This window comes from Myotis myotis, unplaced genomic scaffold (genome assembly GCF_014108235.1).
Source record: "Myotis myotis isolate mMyoMyo1 unplaced genomic scaffold, mMyoMyo1.p scaffold_m19_p_10, whole genome shotgun sequence".
In the NCBI taxonomy this organism is placed as follows: Eukaryota; Metazoa; Chordata; class Mammalia; order Chiroptera; family Vespertilionidae; genus Myotis; species Myotis myotis.
The window spans coordinates 73,561,780-73,575,296 of record NW_023416314.1 but is presented as its reverse complement, the minus strand read 5'-3'; the positions used below and the strand labels follow the sequence as shown (position 1 = coordinate 73,575,296).

At 41.3% G+C, this 13,517-nt stretch overlaps 1 protein-coding gene and 1 long non-coding RNA gene across 6 annotated transcripts in view; both read left to right on the top strand.

The window, feature by feature from the left end:
* LDLRAD3 (low density lipoprotein receptor class A domain containing 3) overlaps nt 1-13,517 on the top strand; it is a 213,547-nt gene that overhangs the window by 165,392 nt on the left and 34,638 nt on the right. The window lies entirely within an intron of this gene.
* On the top strand, nt 1,461-12,787 carry LOC118665132. The gene is made up of 3 exons (XR_004970544.1): nt 1,461-3,916; nt 8,193-8,307; nt 12,590-12,787. It is a non-coding gene; the product is annotated as an uncharacterized LOC118665132 (long non-coding RNA).

Below are 13,517 nucleotides of genomic sequence, written 5' to 3'. Positions count from 1 at the left end.
GCCCTTATAAAGCCAACTGCTTAAAACATTGGTCTATCATACCACTGAAATTATATTAAGACTGTGATTGCTAGTTTATTAAGTATTAAAAATATCTTCTTAAAAAAAGAGACTTTAAAAACTTTCAGAGCTTTGAATCTTAGATAGCAAATTAAATACTTAGCATTTTTCAAATCAATACTTTTACATTTAAGGATACATTTCAAATAAAATATAAGGCATTTTCAATTAATAGATTAACTTCTATCATCTAGACTTCATACTTAGGCATACTCAGATCAACATTTCAGTATTATAAATCTCAATACTTTTAGATCATTTGAACTTAAAAGTTTTAAGTTTCCAGCTAATAAGCAAAACCATAGCTATTCACATGTAAACTTGACTATCAACTTCCTGGTGGTACTTTGCCTCAGGGCGGGAAATTTCAAGAGAGCTACTTTAAATCGCCTTGGGAAACCTGTCTGTATTTCTTTCTCAGGTTCATCTTTGCCATTTTTAAGGCCAAAACAGTCTCAGGTTTTTATTCTGTACACAGCAAAAGGTCAAGTTCAGCTCAAAACTATGCGCACTCGTTTTTAAACTGGCCTTTTCCCTTTACATGTGTACAGAAATCCCGGATGCATTTTTAAATTTGTAAAAGCTTTTCAGTTACAAGAAGGACTTTAATTTTAGAATACTTGGGGAGGGGGCGTCCACACTGGATCGCCACGTGCTCCTTCTTCCCTTCCCCCCACATCCTGCTTTTGGGGGAAGTTTCAGCAAATGACTCAGATGGCGTATTTTTCCCAAAGTCATGCTTAATAGAAGATATTTTAAATTTTTTCCTATTTCGCTTTCTAAAGTCATGGCTAGCACCCAAGGTTATCTTAGCCAAAGTTTGGTTGTCATAAGATGTTCTCCGGTAATTTTTAAATAAAACATTAAGTAATCTTATTGCGGGAGAGCTTGTAACTCTGCTCTCTCTTGCCACCTTTGAATCTCTCCACACCAGAGGCGGATTTAACAGCGGGGTTTCATTTCTTATTACAGATTTTGGATTCCAAATACAAATTAAGATAAGAAAACACATTAAGATGACCATGCTACTATTTTTTCAGCCTGATTTTAAGGAGTACCTTTTAATATTCCAATTTCTTTATAATTTGGCCTTTTTGCACAGGTGATTCTATTAACGGCAAATTAAACATTTCAGGATTAGGACACGGAGGTGGAGGGAGCCATGAAGGCCATTTCTCCCATTTTTTTTCTTTCTGCTCCTCTTAAGGAGCGGAGGGTGCAAGGGGGAGGAGATCCATCCTCCTTGACCTCTTCTAAAGCCTCTAGGAAATGAAATGCCGTGTTCTACAAGGGGAAACAATTTTTGGCAAGTTCTGATTAACTTTTTGGCAAACTTTTAAGATCTAATGTACCTTTTTCAAGAAACCAAGGGTTATGTTCTATAATAACATGCAAAAACTATAAAAGATTACCTTCTAAAATTTTAACACTTTAAACATGCAAATCAAAAGTCTATAATAAACCATGAGCAAAGGTCAGTGACGAAAGTGAAAAAATTCCTTAAATCTTTCTTTTTAACCCGAAATCCTCAAGCCTTGAGGGACTCCCTGAGCCCTCTGAGAAATCCTTAAATCTTTCTTTTTAACCCGAAAATCTCGCGCCTTGAGGGACTCCCTGAGCCCCCTGAGAAATGCCTAAATCCTTCTCTTAACCCTTACTCCCCGTGTCCTGAGGGACTCCCTGAGCCCACCTAGAAATACCTCATGAGAGTTCAGTGAGTTGCCCATTATTTTGGCTGGGTAGTTCTCAAGATTTCCTCCTCCACGTAAGCCTCTGGGACGTATAAACCCCGTGCCAGGTCAGCTGGGAATTTCTTAAATCTCTGGTGATCCTTATGTAACCGCTCTCCTTTTACCTTACGGCCTCTGCTCGCGTGTCATAGGTTGGGATGTATAAGCCCCATACCAGGATGGCAACCACTAAGACTTAGCGAGCTCAGAGTTTGCCAGAGAGGGCGACACAGGTCGGGCCAGAGAAGAATTACTTTTCCCAGTGATTCAGAGTTTTCACTGCCGGTGTCGGGTACCCTTCACTCTTCCCCGAACGGCGAGGTGAAGCGCTTATTAGTGGACTGGAGGGAGATCAAGAAAACTAAAAAGGCCAGCCAAAGAGGGTGAGGGCTCTCAAGAGGTATTTTGAAATTCTTGTTTGAAAAGTTTCGTCTGCTTACCTTCACAACGATGTGTCTCACGGGCGGGCGAAACCGTGGCGATCAAGATGCCGAGTCTTCACTCGCGAGTCAATACTGCGCGGCGACTCTATGGGGTGCCTGGCCAGGCGCTTCCAAGCAGACGTTCTCGCAGGGGGTCCCCAAGTCGCCCCACGTTGGGCGCCAGACTGTCCCGACCCGCGGGACAACAGCGGGGGAACCAAGAGACACCCTAGGAGAATGAAACAAACAAGGGACACGAAAGAATGGAGGCAAGACAGGATTCTGATCAAGCCTCAAATTTTATTCTTACCGCGGCAGGATATATACTGTTTTAGGGACGGGGGGTGGGTGGAGAAGCCTATTAGCTTATCAGCAGGGGTGTAGCAGGCTCCGATGTGGCGGTAGTTGCTTCAGGGAATAGGATGGTTATCTTTAGCTGCTGGCCAAATCGCAGGACACACGTAGTTTCTGGTAATTAGGAGTTTCTGGAGGAACCAGAAACTTATAATTCTTAAGATGGCTTTGTCTAAGCCAATATCTCTAATGGCTCCCAACAGTTCCTCCCTTTTTCCTTATTAAGGGGCGGGCTTTAACCGACTGGGGGAGTAGGGACCTGGTTCCTCCCGTGGGATGGTGGGATCCCACCTTCAGTGGCTCTTGGTATCTTTTGGGGAGGAGAGGCAGAGCCGATAGTTATGTATGGATACCAGCCTCAGTGCAAACCAGGTGTGCTCACAGGGAAATCCAGAGGCGGTCGAAAATTTTTGTGACCTTCCCTTGCAGTGCTTTGCCGTGCACCCAGGTCGGTGCCCATGCCTTTCTCCTTCTATGGGGAGTAGGCAAGCATCCCTCTGGCGTCATGCTGTCCCCGCAGGGAGGGAGTTTTAGCAGTCATAATCACAATCACGGTCTAACATGGCTAGACGATGGTAGTGTACCTGAATGGGTTTGGCCAGGACGCTATCAACCTGCTGTTTTACAAAGTCTGTTAATTTTCTAAAAGCCCAGGGGCCGAAAGCTAGGATTAGGAGAAGGCTTATAAGGGGGCCGAGAACAGGAAGCAGGTAGGGCAGGAGTCCGTTCAGTCCACTCCAAAGGGGGTTCTCGAATAATTCTCTCCGTCTCTTCACTAGATCTTCTTGTAACTTCTTTATCTTGTCTCGGACGATCCCGGATTTGTTGGCATAGAAGCAGCAGCGTTCCTGTAGGGCTAAGCATATTCCTCCCTGTTCTGCTGTGAGCAAATCTAACCCTCTTCTATTTTGTAGTACTACTTCAGCTAATGAATCTATCTGATCTTGGAGATCATTGATAGTGCCTGAGAGAGCTTGGACATCATCAATTAGCTGGTTAGATAATTTGTTATAGGTATGCAATGCTGTTCCTAAAAAAAGGTCAAGAGAGGTCAATACAGAATGCTTAAATGCCTTCCCCAGGAGGGAATAAATCCCTTCACATTCTCAAAATATCCAAGGTAAATATTAATTTGTAAGTTTGTTTGGGATAAATGCACAATATACTATTGTAAAGCATCAAAAATTAATAAAACTTTGTAGAATAATACCATGTAACAATATTCTTTGTTCTAGGTCATGACAATTCAATTTTAAATTGGCTGTCTCCAGGTTTGGAATGAGGGACCTAGTTTGCAAAAAAAAGCAATTTACAGAAACGGACAGCATGCCATCCAAACTACAGTTTTGGGTAAACACATTATCTAGAGTCCTTGGGTAACCTAGGTAAAACTTAGGCATGTTATCTGAATTACAGTTTTTACCTGAATTAATTGTTACCATACTTCACTTTACCATGCCCCAGGTGGTCTCTGGGCTGTTGGTTGTCTGGTTTGTCTTCCTCCTGTTGGATTACACTTGGAGAACTTTAACTTAAAAATGAAAAATCTTTCTTTTCTTACACCAAGGAACCTGCAGGGTTACTTCTTGGATGTCGACTGATAGTGCCGCAAGGCCATGTATTCCAAGTCAAAGTCATTAAACATTTATGGTGACTGTACTTATTTTCAGATTTGGTATTTTAACAGCAAATCATTAGATTATCCTGTAAATATTAGTGGAAGATATTTCAAAACATTAAAATTTCTCCTTTTTATTAAATTTAAAATAATGTTTTTGAACAGCGTTCCCTTTCGGCTTATTTGCATATACAGAGGGATCATGGGAAGCCTTCAGTAACTTTTTAGAAGATTTTTATTTTACTAGGATTCAATTGCTTACAAAGATTAGTAAATTTAAGTAAGTATTTTTTTTTTTTTTTTAAAAAAAGGCAAAGCAAGTAAATTTAGTATTTAGTAAATTTCTGATTCACAAGGGGCAAACGCTGCACCACTTCCAGCCTAATTTAAAATGCAGTAGTGAGGAGCTTTTAAATAAAAGACATTGCTAGTTTAAATAAAGACTTTGCTACTAATAAATCAATTCTTTCTTTTATTTGGCAGAAATTCCTTATGCAACCAAGCATATTATATTTTGAAATATTGCACTCGGGAAAAACTTCCAAATACATATCTAATTAAAACATTTTCAACACTTTTTAAAGGGTTCTCAACATAATAGGATCTAGTCTTGACCATGGAATCAATTATTCTTAATTTGTTTATGATATATGCATAACTGTGGTTCTACTGAGAATTTAAGATATCTTTTAAAAATATATCTACAAACCTTTTAAGAAATATGAGCTCTATTGTCGGCCCTTATAAAGCCAACTGCTTAAAACATTGGTCTATCATACTCGTTTTTAAACTGGCCTTTTCCCTTTACATGTGTACAGAAATCCCGGATGCATTTTTAAATTTGTAAAAGCTTTTCAGTTACAAGAAGGACTTTAATTTTAGAATACTTGGGGACGGGGCGTCCACACTGGATCGCCACGTGCTCCTTCTTCCCTTCCCCCACATTCTGCTTTTGGTGGAAGTTTCAGCAAATGACTCAGATGGCGTATTTTTCCCAAAGTCATGCTTAATAGGAGATATTTTAAATTTTTTCCTATTTCGCTTTCTAAAGTCATGGCTAGCACCCAAGGTTATCTTAGCCAAAGTTTGGTTGTCATAAGATGTTCTCCGGTAATTTTTAAATAAAACATTAAGTAATCTTATTGCGGGAGAGCTTGTAACTCTGCTCTCTCTTGCCACCTTTGAATCTCTCCACACCAGAGGCGGATTTAACAGCGGGGTTTCACTTCTTATTACAGATTTTGGATTCCAAATACAAATTAAGATAAGAAAACACATTAAGATGACCATGCTACTATTTTTTCAGCCTGATTTTAAGGAGTACCTTTTAATATTCCAATTTCTTTATAATTTGGCCTTTTTGCACAGGTGATTCTATTAACGGCAAATTAAACATTTCAGGATTAGGACACGGAGGTGGAGGGAGCCATGAAGGCCATTTCTCCCATTTTTTTTTCTTTCTGCTCCTCTTAAGGAGCGGAGGGTGCAAGGGGGAGGAGATCCATCCTCCTTGACCTCTTCTAAAGCCTCTAGGAAATGAAATGCCGTGTTCTACAAGGGGAAACAATTTTTGGCAAGTTCTGATTAACTTTTTGGCAAACTTTTAAGATCTAATGTACCTTTTTCAAGAAACCAAGGGTTATGTTCTATAATAACATGCAAAAACTATAAAAGATTACCTTCTAAAATTTTAACACTTTAAACATGCAAATCAAAAGTCTATAATAAACCATGAGCAAAGGTCAGTGACGAAAGTGAAAAAATTCCTTAAATCTTTCTTTTTAACCCGAAATGCTCGAGCCTTGAGGGACTCCCTGAGCCCTCTGAGAAATCCTTAAAGCTTTCTTTTTAACCCGAAAATCTCGCGCCTTGAGGGACTCCCTGAGCCCCCTGAGAAATGCCTAAATCCTTCTCTTAACCCTTACTCCCCGTGTCCTGAGGGACTCCCTGAGCCCACCTAGAAATACCTCATGAGAGTTCAGTGAGTTGCCCATTATTTTGGCTGGGTAGTTCTCAAGATTTCCTCCTCCACGTAAGCCTCTGGGACGTATAAACCCCGTGCCAGGTCAGCTGGGAATTTCTTAAATCTCTGGTGATCCTTATGTAACCGCTCTCCTTTTACCTTACGGCCTCTGCTCGCGTGTCATAGGTTGGGATGTATAAGCCCCATACCAGGATGGCAACCACTAAGACTTAGCGAGCTCAGAGTTTGCCAGAGAGGGCGACACAGGTCGGGCCAGAGAAGAATTACTTTTCCCAGTGATTCAGAGTTTTCACTGCCGGTGTCGGGTACCCTTCACTCTTCCCCGAACGGCGAGGTGAAGCGCTTATTAGTGGACTGGAGGGAGATCAAGAAAACTAAAAAGGCCAGCCAAAGAGGGTGAGGGCTCTCAAGAGGTATTTTGAAATTCTTGTTTGAAAAGTTTCGTCTGCTTACCTTCACAACGATGTGTCTCACGGGCGGGCGAAACCGTGGCGATCAAGATGCCGAGTCTTCACTCGCGAGTCAATACTGCGCGGCGACTCTATGGGGTGCCTGGCCAGGCGCTTCCAAGCAGACGTTCTCGCAGGGGGTCCCCAAGTCGCCCCACGTTGGGCGCCAGACTGTCCCGACCCGCGGGACAACAGCGGGGGAACCAAGAGACACCCTAGGAGAATGAAACAAACAATTGACACGAAAGAATGGAGGCAAGACAGGATTCTGATCAAGCCTCAAATTTTATTCTTACCGCGGCAGGATATATACTGTTTTAGGGACGGGGGGTGGGTGGAGAAGCCTATTAGCTTATCAGCAGGGGTGTAGCAGGCTCCGATGTGGCGGTAGTTGCTTCAGGGAATAGGATGGTTATCTTTAGCTGCTGGCCAAATCGCAGGACACACGTAGTTTCTGGTAATTAGGAGTTTCTGGAGGAACCAGAAACTTATAATTCTTAAGATGGCTTTGTCTAAGCCAATATCTCTAATGGCTCCCAACAGTTCCTCCCTTTTTCCTTATTAAGGGGCGGGCTTTAACCGACTGGGGGAGTAGGGACCTGGTTCCTCCCGTGGGATGGTGGGATCCCACCTTCAGTGGCTCTTGGTATCTTTTGGGGAGGAGAGGCAGAGCCGATAGTTATGTATGGATACCAGCCTCAGTGCAAACCAGGTGTGCTCACAGGGAAATCCAGAGGCGGTCGAAAATTTTTGTGACCTTCCCTTGCAGTGCTTTGCCGTGCACCCAGGTCGGTGCCCATGCCTTTCTCCTTCTATGGGGAGTAGGCAAGCATCCCTCTGGCGTCATGCTGTCCCCGCAGGGAGGGAGTTTTAGCAGTCATAATCACAATCACGGTCTAACATGGCTAGACGATGGTAGTGTACCTGAATGGGTTTGGCCAGGACGCTATCAACCTGCTGTTTTACAAAGTCTGTTAATTTTCTAAAAGCCCAGGGGCCGAAAGCTAGGATTAGGAGAAGGCTTACAAGGGGGCCGAGAACAGGAAGCAGGTAGGGCAGGAGTCCGTTCAGTCCGCTCCAAAGGGGGTTCTCGAATAATTCTCTCCGTCTCTTCACTAGATCTTCTTGTAACTTCTTTATCTTGTCTCGGACGATCCCGGATTTGTTGGCATAGAAGCAGCAGCATTCCTGTAGGGCTAAGCATATTCCTCCCTGTTCTGCTGTGAGCAAATCTAACCCTCTTCTATTTTGTAGTACTACTTCAGCTAATGAATCTATCTGATCTTGGAGATCATTGATAGTGCCTGAGAGAGCTTGGACATCATCAATTAGCTGGTTAGATAATTTGTTATAGGTATGCAATGCTGTTCCTAAAAAAAGGTCAAGAGAGGTCAATACAGAATGCTTAAGTGCCTTCCCCAGGAGGGAATAAATCCCTTCACATTCTCAAAATATCCAAGGTAAATATTAATTTGTAAGTTTGTTTGGGATAAATGCACAATATACTATTGTAAAGCATCAAAAATTAATAAAACTTTGTAGAATAATACCATGTAACAATATTCTTTGTTCTAGGTCATGACAATTCAATTTTAAATTGGCTGTCTCCAGGTTTGGAATGAGGGACCTAGTTTGCAAAAAAAAGCAATTTACAGAAACGGACAGCATGCCATCCAAACTACAGTTTTGGGTAAACACATTATCTAGAGTCCTTGGGTAACCTAGGTAAAACTTAGGCATGTTATCTGAATTACAGTTTTTACCTGAATTAATTGTTACCATACTTCACTTTACCATGCCCCAGGTGGTCTCTGGGCTGTTGGTTGTCTGGTTTGTCTTCCTCCTGTTGGATTACACTTGGAGAACTTTAACTTAAAAATGAAAAATCTTTCTTTTCTTACACCAAGGAACCTGCAGGGTTACTTCTTGGATGTCGACTGATAGTGCCGCAAGGCCATGTATTCCAAGTCAAAGTCATTAAACATTTATGGTGACTGTACTTATTTTCAGATTTGGTATTTTAACAGCAAATCATTAGATTATCCTGTAAATATTAGTGGAAGATATTTCAAAACATTAAAATTTCTCCTTTTTATTAAATTTAAAATAATGTTTTTGAACAGCGTTCCCTTTCGGCTTATTTGCATATACAGAGGGATCATGGGAAGCCTTCAGTAACTTTTTAGAAGATTTTTATTTTACTAGGATTCAATTGCTTACAAAGATTATTAAATTTAATTAAGTATTTTTTTTTTTTTTTTTTTAAAAAAAGGCAAAGCAAGTAAATTTAGTATTTAGTAAATTTCTGATTCACAAGGGGCAAACGCTGCACCACTTCCAGCCTAATTTAAAATGCAGTAGTGAGGAGCTTTTAAATAAAAGACATTGCTAGTTTAAATAAAGACTTTGCTACTAATAAATCAATTCTTTCTTTTATTTGGCAGAAATTCCTTATGCAACCAAGCATATTATATTTTGAAATATTGCACTCGGGAAAAACTTCCAAATACATATCTAATTAAAACATTTTCAACACTTTTTAAAGGGTTCTCAACATAATAGGATCTAGTCTTGACCATGGAATCAATTATTCTTAATTTGTTTATGATATATGCATAACTGTGGTTCTACTGAGAATTTAAGATATCTTTTAAAAATATATCTACAAACCTTTTAAGAAATATGAGCTCTATTGTCGGCCCTTATAAAGCCAACTGCTTAAAACATTGGTCTATCATACTCGTTTTTAAACTGGCCTTTTCCCTTTACATGTGTACAGAAATCCCGGATGCATTTTTAAATTTGTAAAAGCTTTTCAGTTACAAGAAGGACTTTAATTTTAGAATACTTGGGGACGGGGCGTCCACACTGGATCGCCACGTGCTCCTTCTTCCCTTCCCCCACATTCTGCTTTTGGTGGAAGTTTCAGCAAATGACTCAGATGGCGTATTTTTCCCAAAGTCATGCTTAATAGGAGATATTTTAAATTTTTTCCTATTTCGCTTTCTAAAGTCATGGCTAGCACCCAAGGTTATCTTAGCCAAAGTTTGGTTGTCATAAGATGTTCTCCGGTAATTTTTAAATAAAACATTAAGTAATCTTATTGCGGGAGAGCTTGTAACTCTGCTCTCTCTTGCCACCTTTGAATCTCTCCACACCAGAGGCGGATTTAACAGCGGGGTTTCATTTCTTATTACAGATTTTGGATTCCAAATACAAATTAAGATAAGAAAACACATTAAGATGACCATGCTACTATTTTTTCAGCCTGATTTTAAGGAGTACCTTTTAATATTCCAATTTCTTTATAATTTGGCCTTTTTGCACAGGTGATTCTATTAACGGCAAATTAAACATTTCAGGATTAGGACACGGAGGTGGAGGGAGCCATGAAGGCCATTTCTCCCATTTTTTTTTCTTTCTGCTCCTCTTAAGGAGCGGAGGGTGCAAGGGGGAGGAGATCCATCCTCCTTGACCTCTTCTAAAGCCTCTAGGAAATGAAATGCCGTGTTCTACAAGGGGAAACAATTTTTGGCAAGTTCTGATTAACTTTTTGGCAAACTTTTAAGATCTAATGTACCTTTTTCAAGAAACCAAGGGTTATGTTCTATAATAACATGCAAAAACTATAAAAGATTACCTTCTAAAATTTTAACACTTTAAACATGCAAGTCAAAAGTCTATAATAAACCATGAGCAAAGGTCAGTGACGAAAGTGAAAAAATTCCTTAAATCTTTCTTTTTAACCCGAAATGCTCGAGCCTTGAGGGACTCCCTGAGCCCTCTGAGAAATCCTTAAAGCTTTCTTTTTAACCCGAAAATCTCGCGCCTTGAGGGACTCCCTGAGCCCCCTGAGAAATGCCTAAATCCTTCTCTTAACCCTTACTCCCCGTGTCCTGAGGGACTCCCTGAGCCCACCTAGAAATACCTCATGAGAGTTCAGTGAGTTGCCCATTATTTTGGCTGGGTAGTTCTCAAGATTTCCTCCTCCACGTAAGCCTCTGGGACGTATAAACCCCGTGCCAGGTCAGCTGGGAATTTCTTAAATCTCTGGTGATCCTTATGTAACCGCTCTCCTTTTACCTTACGGCCTCTGCTCGCGTGTCATAGGTTGGGATGTATAAGCCCCATACCAGGATGGCAACCACTAAGACTTAGCGAGCTCAGAGTTTGCCAGAGAGGGCGACACAGGTCGGGCCAGAGAAGAATTACTTTTCCCAGTGATTCAGAGTTTTCACTGCCGGTGTCGGGTACCCTTCACTCTTCCCCGAACGGCGAGGTGAAGCGCTTATTAGTGGACTGGAGGGAGATCAAGAAAACTAAAAAGGCCAGCCAAAGAGGGTGAGGGCTCTCAAGAGGTATTTTGAAATTCTTGTTTGAAAAGTTTCGTCTGCTTACCTTCACAACGATGTGTCTCACGGGCGGGCGAAACCGTGGCGATCAAGATGCCGAGTCTTCACTCGCGAGTCAATACTGCGCGGCGACTCTATGGGGTGCCTGGCCAGGCGCTTCCAAGCAGACGTTCTCGCAGGGGGTCCCCAAGTCGCCCCACGTTGGGCGCCAGACTGTCCCGACCCGCGGGACAACAGCGGGGGAACCAAGAGACACCCTAGGAGAATGAAACAAACAAGGGACACGAAAGAATGGAGGCAAGACAGGATTCTGATCAAGCCTCAAATTTTATTCTTACCGCGGCAGGATATATACTGTTTTAGGGGCGGGGGGTGGGTGGAGAAGCCTATTAGCTTATCAGCAGGGGTGTAGCAGGCTCCGATGTGGCGGTAGTTGCTTCAGGGAATAGGATGGTTATCTTTAGCTGCTGGCCAAATCGCAGGACACACCACGTAGTTTCTGGTAATTAGGAGTTTCTGGAGGAACCAGAAACTTATAATTCTTAAGATGGCTTTGTCTAAGCCAATATCTCTAATGGCTCCCAACAGTTCCTCCCTTTTTCCTTATTAAGGGGCGGGCTTTAACCGACTGGGGGAGTAGGGACCTGGTTCCTCCCGTGGGATGGTGGGATCCCACCTTCAGTGGCTCTTGGTATCTTTTGGGGAGGAGAGGCAGAGCCGATAGTTATGTATGGATACCAACCTCAGTGCAAACCAGGTGTGCTCACAGGGAAATCCAGAGGCGGTCGAAAATTTTTGTGACCTTCCCTTGCAGTGCTTTGCCGTGCACCCAGGTCGGTGCCCATGCCTTTCTCCTTCTATGGGGAGTAGGCAAGCATCCCTCTGGCGTCATGCTGTCCCCGCAGGGAGGGAGTTTTAGCAGTCATAATCACAATCACGGTCTAACATGGCTAGACGATGGTAGTGTACCTGAATGGGTTTGGCCAGGACGCTATCAACCTGCTGTTTTACAAAGTCTGTTAATTTTCTAAAAGCCCAGGGGCCGAAAGCTAGGATTAGGAGAAGGCTTACAAGGGGGCCGAGAACAGGAAGCAGGTAGGGCAGGAGTCCGTTCAGTCCGCTCCAAAGGGGGTTCTCGAATAATTCTCTCCGTCTCTTCACTAGATCTTCTTGTAACTTCTTTATCTTGTCTCGGACGATCCCGGATTTGTTGGCATAGAAGCAGCAGCATTCCTGTAGGGCTAAGCATATTCCTCCCTGTTCTGCTGTGAGCAAATCTAACCCTCTTCTATTTTGTAGTACTACTTCAGCTAATGAATCTATCTGATCTTGGAGATCATTGATAGTGCCTGAGAGAGCTTGGACATCATCAATTAGCTGGTTAGATAATTTGTTATAGGTATGCAATGCTGTTCCTAAAAAAAGGTCAAGAGAGGTCAATACAGAATGCTTAAGTGCCTTCCCCAGGAGGGAATAAATCCCTTCACATTCTCAAAATATCCAAGGTAAATATTAATTTGTAAGTTTGTTTGGGATAAATGCACAATATACTATTGTAAAGCATCAAAAATTAATAAAACTTTGTAGAATAATACCATGTAACAATATTCTTTGTTCTAGGTCATGACAATTCAATTTTAAATTGGCTGTCTCCAGGTTTGGAATGAGGGACCTAGTTTGCAAAAAAAAGCAATTTACAGAAACGGACAGCATGCCATCCAAACTACAGTTTTGGGTAAACACATTATCTAGAGTCCTTGGGTAACCTAGGTAAAACTTAGGCATGTTATCTGAATTACAGTTTTTACCTGAATTAATTGTTACCATACTTCACTTTACCATGCCCCAGGTGGTCTCTGGGCTGTTGGTTGTCTGGTTTGTCTTCCTCCTGTTGGATTACACTTGGAGAACTTTAACTTAAAAATGAAAAATCTTTCTTTTCTTACACCAAGGAACCTGCAGGGTTACTTCTTGGATGTCGACTGATAGTGCCGCAAGGCCATGTATTCCAAGTCAAAGTCATTAAACATTTATGGTGACTGTACTTATTTTCAGATTTGGTATTTTAACAGCAAATCATTAGATTATCCTGTAAATATTAGTGGAAGATATTTCAAAACATTAAAATTTCTCCTTTTTATTAAATTTATAATAATGTTTTTGAACAGCGTTCCCTTTCGGCTTATTTGCATATACAGAGGGATCATGGGAAGCCTTCAGTAACTTTTTAGAAGATTTTTATTTTACTAGGATTCAATTGCTTACAAAGATTAGTAAATTTAAGTAAGTATTTTTTTTTTTTTTTTTTTTTAAAAAGGCAAAGCAAGTAAATTTAGTATTTAGTAAATTTCTGATTCACAAGGGGCAAACGCTGCACCACTTCCAGCCTAATTTAAAATGCAGTAGTGAGGAGCTTTTAAATAAAAGACATTGCTAGTTTAAATAAAGACTTTGCTACTAATAAATCAATTCTTTCTTTTATTTGGCAGAAATTCCTTATGCAACCAAGCATATTATATTTTGAAATATTGCACTCGGGAAAAACTTC